At 42.0% G+C, this 13,793-nt stretch overlaps 1 protein-coding gene across 7 annotated transcripts in view; it reads right to left on the reverse strand.

Moving 5' to 3' along the window:
- TMEM108 (transmembrane protein 108) overlaps positions 1-13,793 on the reverse strand; it is a 292,926-nt gene that overhangs the window by 185,794 nt on the left and 93,339 nt on the right. Inside the window, exon 1 of one of the 7 annotated variants that reach the window (XM_059728775.1) lies at positions 11,278-11,467. The exons of 5 other annotated variants lie outside the window; for them this stretch is intronic. The gene's annotated coding sequence lies outside the window, so the exon portion shown is untranslated. Of the gene's footprint in view, positions 1-5,496; positions 5,657-11,277; positions 11,468-13,793 lie in introns of those variants that run through there. One more of the 7 variants, XM_014602534.3, reaches the window with a different exon arrangement.

Consider the following 13,793-nt stretch of genomic DNA (forward strand, 5'->3'; position numbering starts at 1 on the left):
AATGTGCCTTTGGCTGACTGCAAGCATGATGGAGGGTGCTTAACTGCAGGCTCAAGCTGAAGTCAGAAAATATTACGGCCTTTGTAGTGGCAGCCTGTGAGCTGCACAACATCTGTGAGACCTGTGGAGAGGTTTTCAGCCAGGTGTGGGCTAACAAAGCACGACAGGCAGTGGCCAGACAGAGATGTGGCCCGGCAGCAGCGCAGGGCCCGAGGACATATCCACAAGGACAAGCTGGTTGGGTGGCCCTTGTGTGGAACTGCCTAGCAGCACATATTATGGTCGCTGCCAACAACTAGCAGTGGTTGCTCTTGATTACAATAAATTCTTTTACTATTTACAACATAAACATCTGTATCTGTCCGCAGAGGTTTTTGCATGGGTAGGTGTTGGACAGGAGGTGGAGGATGAGCAGGGCATGGTGGGAGGTGGAGTGGGGTAGGGGGTTATTGTTTGGAGGCTGGCATTGGTCTGAATTGGGGGGGGGGCTCATTACACACCACCGTCTAGCCAGCCTGAATCATGTCCTGTGAGAAGGTTAAATTACACCTCTTGTTGGCTGGGGGGAGGGGGGGGGGAATAGGGAGTGAGTGGTATGCACAGTCTGTAGGAGTTAGTTCACGTGTGTACAGGTAGGCAGCGGTGGGGGGGAAATGGGGTTTGCTTGCCTAGGATGTTGCAATGTCTATTGTGCATTCAAATTCATATGAAACTGCAAAGAATGCTTTCTGGAGTAAAGAAATGGTCTCTGCTTACTTCACCATTATATGCAGAAAGATTGGCAGGGCGGGAAGGGGAGTGAAGTCAATATTCCACCCCAACCCCAATGACACCCCAACATTTCACAAAGCCATATCCTGTGCTAAACACAAGGCGGCAGATATTCACGACGTCACATGGGCAGGGAAAGGGAATGGGAGAAGCAGCCTCTTTGAGGAGATCCCATGGAAACTTTTCCAAACCCAGGCAGCTTGGGAATGCTGGGAAATGTAGTACTAAAACCCAGAAAACTATTAGCTGTTGGATTTGGCACCCCCCCCACCATACCGCCACCACCATCAGCCGCCCGGGGCGACACCCGCTACTCTCACTCCCATATATTTCTGATATGATATATAGAGTTTAAAAAAAAATCATATATACATTTTCAATACTTTTTAACATGGAGGGTTAAGGGAGGGGAGGGGATGAGGCACATGGCTTGGCAGCAGGATCACCACAGGGTCACCTACTGGAGATGAGACAGAGCCTAGGGGGTGCAAGTGACAGGGTTTTGGTGTGACTGTGGCCTGGCATGGGATCGGGGGGCTTAGCATGAGGGTCCCTGCAAGGAACGGGGACTGTGGAGGCTGGTTTACTGGCGAGCAAACATGCACGGACTGTTGTAATTCATTAAGAAAGATATTACTGGGGGCAGATTGGTATTTGACTCCCCCTGCTGGAATTTGTGGGGAATTGCCCATGGGACTTAATTTGTTTGAAAGCCCGCTGCATGCAAACACAAACCTGATGTACCAAAATAAACCAGTTTAAAATTTTTAAAGCTCATTAAATTAATGAGGATGAAATGTTGTGGCATGTACAAGCACCCAAAGACTGTAAACAGATGTTGCCAAATGTTCCAGCATATCTAATCTACTTCAATGACCAAAAAAGACATCATCTATTGCACAGCATGGTCAGGCCCCTGATGTTCCTGGGAGTGGCAGGGGATCAATTCTGTAGGATAATAGTGAGAGTGCACCTCTACAAATGAGGGAACCCCAGGAATCCCTAGGCAAGCTTCTGCAAACGTGGAACCCCAGGCAGGTGAGCCTCTGTCTTCAGGATCCCTACCCTGAGAGCCTTGGGAATTGCCTTCAAAGCCCCAAGGGTACCTACCCAGGGTGGCTGGAAAGCACAGATAGCTCCAGACTATCTGCACTCTCCCACCTTCAAACAAACAGATACCTGCTGCAAAACAGTGGTACAAGTTAATACTACCTTTTGTAAACATATGCAAAATAAACTTAGGACCTACTTTAGTGTAACCTCTCCTTCCCTCTCTCTTTCCTGGTTTTGGAGGTTTTTTAAAATAAGAAAAGCACATCAACATTACAGCTCCAGCCCTTCCGTCCTTATTTAGTATTCTCACTGAAGTGAAGAATGCAAGGCAAGATCCCAGGTACAGATACAAAAATTGAATATAACCCCTTAAAATTGCCTTAACATTTCCAGGCAGAAATAGGAGGAATGGCTACCTCATTTTTAACACATCAACAGGGCTACATGTTATTGGTTGTAAACAGTGGTGCCATAATCATAACTTTCAGTAGCATTAACTCCTGGCTAACTTGGTACATTCACTTCTCGTCAACTCAGATATTAGTTACTACTGATGACTAGATCTTCAAATACTTCCTAATCAACATATCTAATGCCAAACTGCAACTGATTTCAAAGATCTCAACATGTTGTTAAACCCACAGAGCACTTTTTCAGAGGAGCTAACAGACTTCACTTTCTAAAAATCAAAACAAAAAAATCTTCTCCTCTCATTAAGTAGCACTGCAGTTGCCAAACAAAGTTGCATTAATAAAAACAGCAACAATTCCTGAAGTGAATTTCTAGAGAGCATCAGCAAAATTAGAGCAATTGCTTGCTTGTGGCAGACTACACAAAAGAACACTTTTCACATAGGAAACTTTGCTCTCAAGAATTTTGCATCTTTTGTGACTTATTAACTGCAGTGGAGTGATTTAAAACAAAATAGCCATGAAAAGGGTTGGTTTTTTGTTTTGTTTTGGTTCTTTTGTACCATGCTTCTATTAAAACGAGGAATTAATTTTCCAGGTGGGCACCACCATTTTAGCTGATCTGTCAGATGCAATTTACAATTCTGAGTCTTGAAAGAAGTCATTGTGAGTTTCAGGAAACTGAATAATGTCCAGTGGAGTTTGTTCTCAAATCCAGAAAACACATGCAGAAAGAGTGGAATTTGATGGCCATGGGACTGGTCTTGAGCTGTTGTAAAGAGCCACAACTGCATGGTGTTAGCAAGCGCAGTTTTGGATTGATAACATGGGCATAGCAAATCTCAGATTCTGTCCTGAGAAACACCATATGCAGAGCACCTCTGACTTTCATGCAACTCCACAAAGTGGGAAATTCTGCCTACATGACAGCTTTCACAATACCTGATCTGAACACGAGGGATTAACTTTCTAAAGCATACCAGCTACAAAATAGCTGATGCAATAGTCCCTCATCTTGCATGTTGCTTCTGACAGGCATGTTCCCTTAATGTATTTGTAGACTGTAATAAAATCTCTATCATTCTTCTCTTCACTAAACACCATAAGTGAAAAAATTAGCAAAGAATTCTCTATGACTATTTACACTGGGAAAATTGGAACTTCAACTCCTGTAACTCTGCAAACAACGCTGCTAACTGCAATGTAGGTAAGACATATCACTTTTACCACTATATCAGATGACTCTGCCAAAGAAACTCTGCACTTTTTACACTAAGGGATAACTATCTTCAAATACTGAATGGTGCTTATAGAGAGGACAGTCACCAACTACTCTCTGTGGCTGGAGGGGACAGAATAAGAAGCAATTATCATATTATAACAAAGGGCACTGAGGTTGAATATTAAAGGAAGACCTTTCTAAAAATGAGTGTGGTTAATCACTGAAATAGATTAGCTAGAGAATTTGTGGAATCCCTACCTTTGGCAATCTTTAGAGCTAGTTAACCAACAAGCTGAGATAATTTAATCAGGGATGATCTTGCCTTAGGCCAGGGGCTGAACTAGATGACCTCCCGAGGTCCTTTCCAGATCTAATTTTCTGTGGGTGCCTATATATGTGCTGTAGGTGGGCTGGAGGGCATTTTAATTAGAGTGGCCCTCAGCATCTCATGTATCTAGCATCCTGCATTTAAAAAAGGCTGTGGGAACGCTTTAATTAAAGCTCATTTGACAAGCCCCCCACAGCCATTTTGAAATGCAGGATGTTGAATACACGAGACGCTGCAGGGTTCTAATTAGAATGCTCCAGCAGAGTCGATTCTGATGCATTCCAATTACAATGCATTGGAGCATGTGTATAGGCACCCTATGATTCTATGACAATGATATTGAAGATGGTCTATGATGCTCACCTTGGCTGTCCTGCTATTGCAAACTGATTCACTTGAGTTCCAAGTTGGCATTAACAAAAAATATCATCACAACTTTATTGATCTCTGCTTCTGAGAGGGTAAAAACTGTTCCAACACTAACCAAGGGTATTGGAGAAACTACTTTCACATCATCAAAATTGTGGCTTTTAAACACTATGATCCTTGCACCAATCCAGCCTTCCCCTAAAAGTTCACCTAAGCAAAGCTCCTATCCTTGAAGAATGAGGTACATTGTAGAAAGAAATCCACACTCCTAAGTCATTATATTGGAAGGACCATGATATCTTTCTCTGTGTTTCTATTCATGATTTAATTCTTTAAGCCATTAAAGTGAGACTAGTTTATACGGTGGACACAGCTGGAATTCCCTGTCTTTTGTTGGCTTATGTTGCAAATTGAACATCATTAAACTTGGAGGCTTTCCTGTTACAACATTGACTGGAGAAGGATGAAAAGGAAAAGCAACATCTTATTTAGTATTACAGCAATTGATTTTTTTTTTAATATAATTTGTCCTTTGTAAGCTCTTTTTAATTGCTTTTTGACCATTCAGATTATTGACTGCTTTTAGGGAAGTGTGTTTATTAAATTAATTCCCCCTCTTTCACTGGAAAACAAAATGATTTGCAAACCTGTCAGAGCTCCTAGGTGGAAAACATTCCAGCTTTCACATGACACACAGGGTCAGACTCTTTTGTCTATTAGGGTATGTATAAGGCTCTGTTGGATTTAAGCAGCCAAAACCTAGTTTTCGTGTCTTCCATTGCACATGCCTTTCTGGATTCTAGCATGAGAACCATGTCATGATAAGGCAGGTTCAGGTATCCACAACCTGGTGATTGCCAGCTGCTAGTACAATCTCTGTACCACAGGTCTGCTTTCCACCCAGAGCACAAAGCTGCTTTAGGTTTTACCAACAAAGTGGATCAACAGCTGAACAGTCCCAGACTACTGTTCAGATGTCCAGAAAAGACAGCCTGATGTATCTTAGTTAGCAGTGGCTTATTAGCTAAGCCCACAATCAAAATCTCTCAAGAGCTCCAGGTAATGGCAACCTGGATCCCAGCATATTTGGACAGTTATGACACTCAAAAACAAATCATGCACACACAGTTTTAATGTCCTCAACTAACTTTATAGCACTGAAATAAAAAAATCCCTATTTTTTATTTACCACCTACAATTTCCTTGTACTGTGTTATGCTCTCACTGAGGCAATGTCTAATCGTCTTTTTTCATTTAACTGACAGCCCATTTGACATTGCAAAATTAATCTTTACTACCAACCAGCAACATGTATATACATACATACTTGTATCATCACTCACCTTTGACTGCTGATGTTACAGCCCTATCAGAACTATTTAACAAATGCTATTTACCTATAAACCCAAACCTCTTACTGTACATCCTGTTCATTCAAGGCAGTATGCTCCTGGAAGGTCAGTGAGAGTTAAAAGAACTCAGTATTTTGCAGGCTTAGGGTCTCAAAACCACCCACTCAAAAAAAAAAAAAAACCAAAAAACAAAAAACAAAAACACCCAAAGCACTCAAGATGGCTTAAAGATTATTGGCGCAAGCACTTCGAATAATAGAAGGGATGCATTCAAAATAGGTCTGCTTTCTGAATCATTCAAAAGGCGACCTTTTCCAGGGCTTGCATGACACACTCCAAACTGGCTTCTAGTTATTTAGAAGAGGAAAAAAAAAATCCCATTCTCTGCCATTTTGAACTCAATATAATCTGTCAACTCTCAGCCTGACACGGTGGCAAACAAACAGCAAGAATGTTAATCATTTAAAGCCATTAATGGCAACCAGCCCATCAAAGAAAAAGGGAGAAGTTCAAAGGAACATATTAGGTTCCACTGCATTGTTGCTGCACAGGGAAGCTTTTATCAAAAAATTAATTTTGTTGATGTACAACTACAGAAGAAAAAAGACTAAGGTCTACTAATTCTAACAACTATGTAGTTATGTCAGGACTGATTCCAATATACTTACTCTGAAAGCAGTCCAATTCATAGAAAATGTTTTTTTTTCCCCAAATCTTATTGAAATTTTCAAGAATTCTGCATTCCCTACTGGGATCAGGACTCACGCTGGAGGTGATATCTTTTATTAGACCAACTAATTTTTTGCAAAAAAAAAAAGTTAAAAAATTGCAAGTTTTTGGGTACAAACACCCTTCTTCAGGCATAGGAGAAAAGATTGTAAAAGTTCTTCTGGGTAGAAATTAAAATATTAGCACCAGTGCACCCCCAGTGGGCAGGGGGGCAGGCGGGAGCACCAGGGCCCCCACTGCGAGTGCCGGCCAGGGAGCGGGGCCACCAGCGAAAGGGAGTTCCAGAAGCGGCACGGCTGCTTTTATGGTCAGCGTGATTGGATGCCAGGAGACCTCCTCCCTCCCTGGCCAGCGGGATCGGCTACTGGGGGATCCCCCCCGCTGATGACTGGTGTCAGGAGGTACAAAACACTCATGTGGGTACCTGACACACTTCCTACTGAACACACATTTAGAGTCCCTTATTTCTCTCAGTTTGTATTTTACCTTTTGAAATAAAATTTAAAAAAAACACATGCACACATATACCACTTTTTCCTGCCTTTTCAATCAGAAAAACATGAGAAAAGTATGTTGGAAGGAGATAGATAGATAGATATACACACACGAGAAAAGTATGTTGGAAGGAAAAAGATATCTATCTATCTATCTATCTATCTATCTAAGGGAGAGTTTATATCAGATAGATAGATAGATAAATAGATAGATATAAAAACTCTCCCTCCCTCAAATCTTAAGACTTAAAACAAAGCAAAAAGCATTCACTTTATCCTAATTTTTTTCATAGGAAAAAAATGCCTGAAAATTGAATGGCCTACAAGATCACAAGTATAAGTTTTTAATTCATTATAAGTGGAGCAGGATCTAAACCAAATCTGAACACACAGTCAGTTTGTGATCTAAATTCAACTCTTGTGGTTTGTTCCTAAATAAATAAGGAGTCCAAATCAAAACTGTTGGCTTCTAGCACCCTGCAGATTTGGATCCACATTTGGATATGATCTCTTGGCACAATGTGTTAGAATAAGGTACATAATTTGAGACTACTCCAATGGGGCTCACTGTGTTCCATGCTTGAGAAGCTGCCAGAAAGCAATGAGAGAAGCAGTAAAGTAATAGCTTGGTCTTATTTATGTATAGTTATTAAACACAGTATCACATCTAGAACAGCAGTGCCCAACCTTTTGGCTTGGTAGGCCAAATGAGTGGTGCAGGATCGATCCTCAGGCTTAATCAAGTCTGTGAACCTGATCTGGCATGCAGGGCTCACCTGGGTGTATGGCCCCAGCCCCAACTCTGGCCCCATGCGCCAGATTGGGGTCTGTGCCAGATTGCGCTCACAGCTCTGGCCCTGGCCCAGTGTGTAGGAGCACATCATCTGGCCTGCAGGGCTTGGAAATTTGGTCATGTTAATTGCTGCCTCTCCCTCACAGCCAAATCTCTGGACCTGTGGGGATTTTGTGGGCAGGATGATGTGGTTCCACAAGCTGGATCTGGCCCACAGGTTGAGTACCACAGATCTAGAACATGTTATTCTAGGGTTTGGGGGCCCTAGAACCCATGCCTTTTAAGGACACTGCTTTACAAACAGAACAAAAAAGATGCCCCCTGTCCTAATGAGCTTACATTCTGAGCATAAGACAGGGGACAACAAAGGGTACAGACAGACAGGGGAAGTGGGGTAATACACTGGTCAGCAGGCTAGGATGTGGTCTTCATATAATAGCAACCTCAGCATTGTCAAGATTTTGGTAGGTATCAGAGCAAATGGGACCTCTAAGGAGGGACTGAAGGAGAAAATGATGCAACTTTGCTGGGAGCTTCTAAAAGTCATGAGATTTGTACCTTACTTTTCAGGGCAGCTTAAACTCTCTGGGGGATGGAAGGGTAGGGGGGTAGGAGGGTGCAGAGGAGAATATGCAGCTGGACTAGGGCGTCAAAATGTTGCCAACCCCTGGTCTTAATTTAAAAAAAAAAAAAAAAAAAAAAAAAAAAAAAAAAAGATAAATAACCTTTGGTACTCAATTTGAGATTCTTCAGATGGGACTACTTTTTCACAGAATAGGTCTAAAAAGTCGAGCCATTTTAAGTCAACTTACGGTGGGCACTAAAAATGCAAGAACAGCATTCGTGGACATAGGAATCTCCCAGCCCCTGCTCCTCAATCGCAACTGTGAAGTGGAGGCTGGGGCTGGCAGTCTCCTGCCCCTGCTGCCCAGCTGACAGGGAGCACATTTGCTGCCAGATGGCTGTTTACATGTGCTGTACTGAGCAGTAAGTAATCAGGAGTAAATTTGTTACCTGTATTTACAAGTAGCAAAATTTACTTGTGATTAGAGCAAATTACTGTGTGGTAAGTGTCTGCATGTGTAGATGGTGATGCTTACTGCATAGTAATTACCTCTAATCTCGAGTAAAACATTTTGTGCAGATGTGCCCAGCAAGAGGTATTAGTCCAATGCAACTTTATCTGTTGTACCATGGGTACTGAGACCTCGCTACTTTACAAACACAGAGAGCTAAGCCTCACTTGTTTTTTTGCAAGTCACACCACTATCAGGATAATTTTGTACCATTATCAGCTACAGCTCTGTACTGAACCACAAATCAGACATGTGTTATGTGCAAGCGAGTAAACAACATTAACTATCTACTCATCACTTACAGAAAAGTTCTAAATGGCTCTGAAAAAAGATATAAAATGGTCTTAGAGTAGGGGATTTCTATCAAAACAAGAAAAATAAGCAGCAAAAGCCTTGTAATTGCCATATACTCTTTAATTAAATAGAAGGGTCTTTTTCCATCTCTCTCTCTGTATTTTCTCTTCCCTTACTCCCTTCTGGCTTGACACATAGCAGATGCTCTTGACAAAGCTGAATCACATTTGTGTGAAAACCCTGCTGAAACAAATATAAAAGTAACAGATCAAAATAGACAGAGAAGAAGGGAGAGTAAACAACAGCTGTTTGGTGACTCCTGAATTGTCTTCAGTGGCTAAGCTGATATTGAACTATACATATTGTATAAATTATACAAAGACACATTCCAGATCATCTGCCCCAGAACACACACACACACACTCTCTCTCTCTCTCTCTTATGGTCTGAGAATTTTTCTGTCCCATCCTGATGGGTGCAATGATCGGCAAACTGAAGGGCACTGGATGACAACTCCCATTCAAAGCTTTGTTACGACCAGGGATCCTGTTTTGCTTTGATAAAATAAATAAATCACAAGTTCTCCAATTTAAAAAAAAATAAAAATGATAAATTATCTGATAAAAAATCCAAAATCCACGATTAAAATGAAACACACACACATGTGTGTTTCATTTTATTTTATATATAAAATCATGGATTTAATCATGGATTATATATATCTCAATTGAGCACAATGTTTTATTGATATATTTACAATTTTAAAGCAATTTGGAAACTTACTAGTGCCTCAATCACTATAGGAAAATAAATTCTAAATATCTATAAATGTTGGTATTTGATTTGGGGTTTTTTTATCATGGAAAATCAGAGCTCCCTCTGCCGCCTTAGTTCACAGAATGCAGGTACAGACCCCTCACTCCAAAGCCACACCCCACCCCAGCCCTGCCAGTGCTCCTCGCTCCCCCGCCTCACAGCCCCAGAAAGGAAAGGAAGGGGATGCCTTGCCAGCGCAACACAGGACCCATAGTAGCAAGGAGCTCCCCGCCCAGCCCTGCTATGCCAGGTCGCACCCACTGGGCTGTGGAGGCCCTGGGGGAGGGCAGCAGTGTGAGAGCCTAAGCCCACAGTGGGCAGCTCACACCTGCCTCTGCCCCCATCCTGCATACAGATCTGGAGGGCACGGATCCCCCTGTCCTCCTGGATGTGCTGCCCATGGCACCCCCCCCCCTCAAATTTCCCAGGGCTGTGCATTTTGGCCACAGGCTCCAAGCCCCACATACCACCCAACCGGGCAGCAGCCCCAGCCCCAACTCCAGCCCAACTTCCTCTCTCCCTCCCCATGGGGGCCTCAATCCCCCCTTCCCTCTCCACTTACCTGTGGGAGCTGCTCTCCAGGCTGCCTGGCAGCCATGTGCACATACATGTACATGGCACCCCCTGCCTGACTGCCCTCCTCCCGCTCCCTCCACCCCTTGCAGGCTGTAACTCTGACAGCCTGTAGACAGCTCTTTGGAAAAGTGTAAAATCCATGCATTTCTCCATTAAAATGAAAAATCCACATTTTTCTCATGTAAAAGAGGAAATCCACGTTTTTCTCTGCTTTCCTGTGGAAAACGGAAAACCCGGATCCCTGGTTATGACAACTATCAGCACACTATTCCATAGCAACTCTATATTTGCAAAGCTCCCATACCATCAAAGCCCATAACAAACCTTTAGGTATAGGCTAGGTATATCTGACCCTGCTGGGGACACAGGAATGGATTACATGATTTCTTGAGGTCCCTCTGGAGCCTTTGCACAGACACTAAAACATCACAAAGCCAGGGATTTCATAAACACTCTTATGTTGTTTGCTTTGTGGCTAGTGACCTCTGAAACTAAGTCATTTGAATATGCAATTGGAGCATATCTATCCCTTCTTTCACAACAGCACACATGGGTAGCAGAACCAGTGGGAACTCTGAATAGTTTGGGGGGGGGGGGGGAAGTATTTCTGTGCTTGACCTGGGAGTACCTGGATTAGCAAAATTACACACTGTCTGCAAATTACAACAAGGTAGGTTTCTGTCTGTCTATTTTACCAAAAGCATTGCACAAATCTGGACAGATAGTAAATGAAATATATCCTTAGCTGCTGACTTCAAATTCAAATTTGAGTAAAGGAAAAGAGGAATGGAAGGGGGAAATGAAAGTACTAGCATTAATTCATCATCATAGAACAAATCCAGTTCTCAATTAGCCTGGCATAAATACAGATAAAGTCCACTGCAGCTATTCTGGAGTCATACCAGTGAAGCCAGGATCATAATCAGAATACAACTCCAGGGAATAAAATTTTTAACAATAAGTATATGAAGGTAATAACAATGCTAATCCTTACCTCCAGACACGCCAGATTTTTACGGTTTGAAATCTGCCTCTTCTCTAGATTTCACTTTACAACTTGGCCCCTTTTGTTGCACATCCCAGTTAGCCAGTGCAAGAGGAATGGGCTAATATCCTGGTGCATAAGTATGTCAGTCTTGAACCATCCGTACACAGAAGAGGAGAGTTTCAAAGCAGTGCACAGTTCACACACCCTGTTATTATCAAAGAGGAACCAGGCTCTTATTATGTAGCACTCCTGCATGTGCACCACTCTGAAAACTTAAATAAAGGTCAATTAAATAGGTCCCACCTAGGTCTGATCTGCTAATAGATGTTTCTATGGATTTAACTCTCAACTTTGATTACTTCTTTTACATTTAGATCCAAAGCTTTAATGTTTTTGCAGGAAAACAAGAATCAAGTTCTTTCATCTACATCTGTGTAGATGCCTCGGTGCCATGAGATGCCCAATATAGAGGATTCACTTGTTATATAAGCAGAAAAATGTGGGTAGCCTTGGGGGTCTGCAGTCCTTTAGTAGATAGTTTTCAATAGGAGCAGACAGAATGAATGGCATAATGGGGATGAAAATTAACCTTCCTGTTGTAGATTTTTATTCCACTAATGTTCAACCTCCCCCAATTATGATTTTGATGACAATTAAAAAAAAAAAAATCACAGGTTCCTGTGGAACCCAGTCCTGTGTTGTTGCAAGAAGCTCCTGCGGTGCTCATAGCTGGGGCCAAATTAGCTTAATGCAAAATGGTTGCTTCTCTATCCAATAAAAGTGATGGCAGGGTTGACATAACAAACAACAGGTCTGGGAAATCTCCCAAGCAATTCATGTTTAATTTAAGAATCTGGATTGTAGAACTAACATTTGACTGAATCCAAATTCCCAAATTAAACAATATAAAAAAAATAAATTAATAACATGATCATATCTTGTCCTGGGAATAATGATCTCTGGTGGCTTGCTGTGTGTGGTTAGTGTTGTAACGGGCATCAGCGGTAGATCAAAAGTATTGATGAAGCTCAGAAAAATCAACTCCTCCCAGACTGATTAAATACAGGTGCTTGCAGTGTCTTAATTTCAGATTCTGCTCAATGCTAACAGGCGGCACAGCTGAGACCCACTTTGTTGTTATTGTTCTGCAGCTCAGGCAGTTTCTAAATTAGCTCACTGATCATCCCAGAAGCAAAGGTGATCTCTCCAGATTTTTGTTTCCTGATACACAGCCCCAATAGATCATTATATGTATCCTGTGAACTGCTCTAGAATTTGCACAAGTGCTGACTAATGCTGTTGTAAGAGCAATGTCTAGGAACAGATGTCTAGCATCTCATATGATGTCGGGTGAAAGCCAGGGCTTTTAAAGTCAACAGACAGGTGTTCCTACTAATAGTTGCTGCCAGGTCACCCCATGAAGGCAACAAGGCTGAGGGTCATCAGTACAAGAGTCAAAACTTATTCTCCAAGCATATATCTGTCCCATTTATCCCTCGCCAGCTGGTTATTGCTTATCCCCTGATGGTGTCTGGGCACATTCCCTCCAAAAGGCAATCAGCCTCTTTTGGAGTGGCGTGAAAGGCCAAGTCTGTTCTTTCTAAAACTTCTGTGCACATAGCTAATCTACATAAAGGTCACCGAGTGCCAGAGAGAATTGCTTGGCAAGTAATTCTTTCATGCTGGGCTGGGAAAAGCCCTTCTGCAATAAATGTTGACATTTTGCTTTTGTCATCAGGTAGAAATGACCTTTCAGGTGAACCAGCAGCACTATTGCCCATGTTCCACCCCTCTCCCACCACAGGGCACACAAAAGGCTAAATCTGCTTTTTGTTGAATTGGTGCTGCTCCACTGAGTCAGTGGACATTAGTCCACAATACATTTTATTTTATTTTATGTGAGGGAAGGAATACTACTACTCCACTCCTTGGTTTTGTAAATGGATTATCTGTCCCAAACGCTGACTTAGTTATCTCTGAGGTTTTGTGCTTGGATTTTGGGTGATATAAATGCACATTTCATCAGAGAAAATGTTTCTTTAAAGACACAAGGGGAATACATTTCTTGAGAAAGGACACGGTGGGATCAGTTTTGTTCTTGGATACATTCATGCTAAAGTCAATGCCTCGGATTCAGGAAAGCACTTGAAATCACTAACTTAATTTTAAGCAAGTTATGAAGTTGATATATGTTTGAGCACCTCTCTTAAATATTTATGCATTTCTAAATGTAGCAATAGGAGTTACCTGAACATAAGGTCAGAAATAAAATCTTCACGTTGGGTTTTCAAACTTGAACAAGTCAATCAGATACACAAATCCAAATGAGTGCTTAGATACCCGAACTGAGTATTTGAGATGCTAAGGGGCAACTTTGCTCCCAGTGACACAAGTCTACATTGGGTATCTCCATGCAAGTTGAAACCTAGTGTTATACCCACAAAAGTAAGATCAAATTCTATGCTAAGAGGTTATCTGAGCGTCCAACTGGAAAATTTGAACACCTAACACAGATGCTTTAA

Source organism: Alligator mississippiensis, chromosome 5, assembly GCF_030867095.1.
Source record: "Alligator mississippiensis isolate rAllMis1 chromosome 5, rAllMis1, whole genome shotgun sequence".
NCBI lineage: Eukaryota > Metazoa > Chordata > Crocodylia > Alligatoridae > Alligator > Alligator mississippiensis.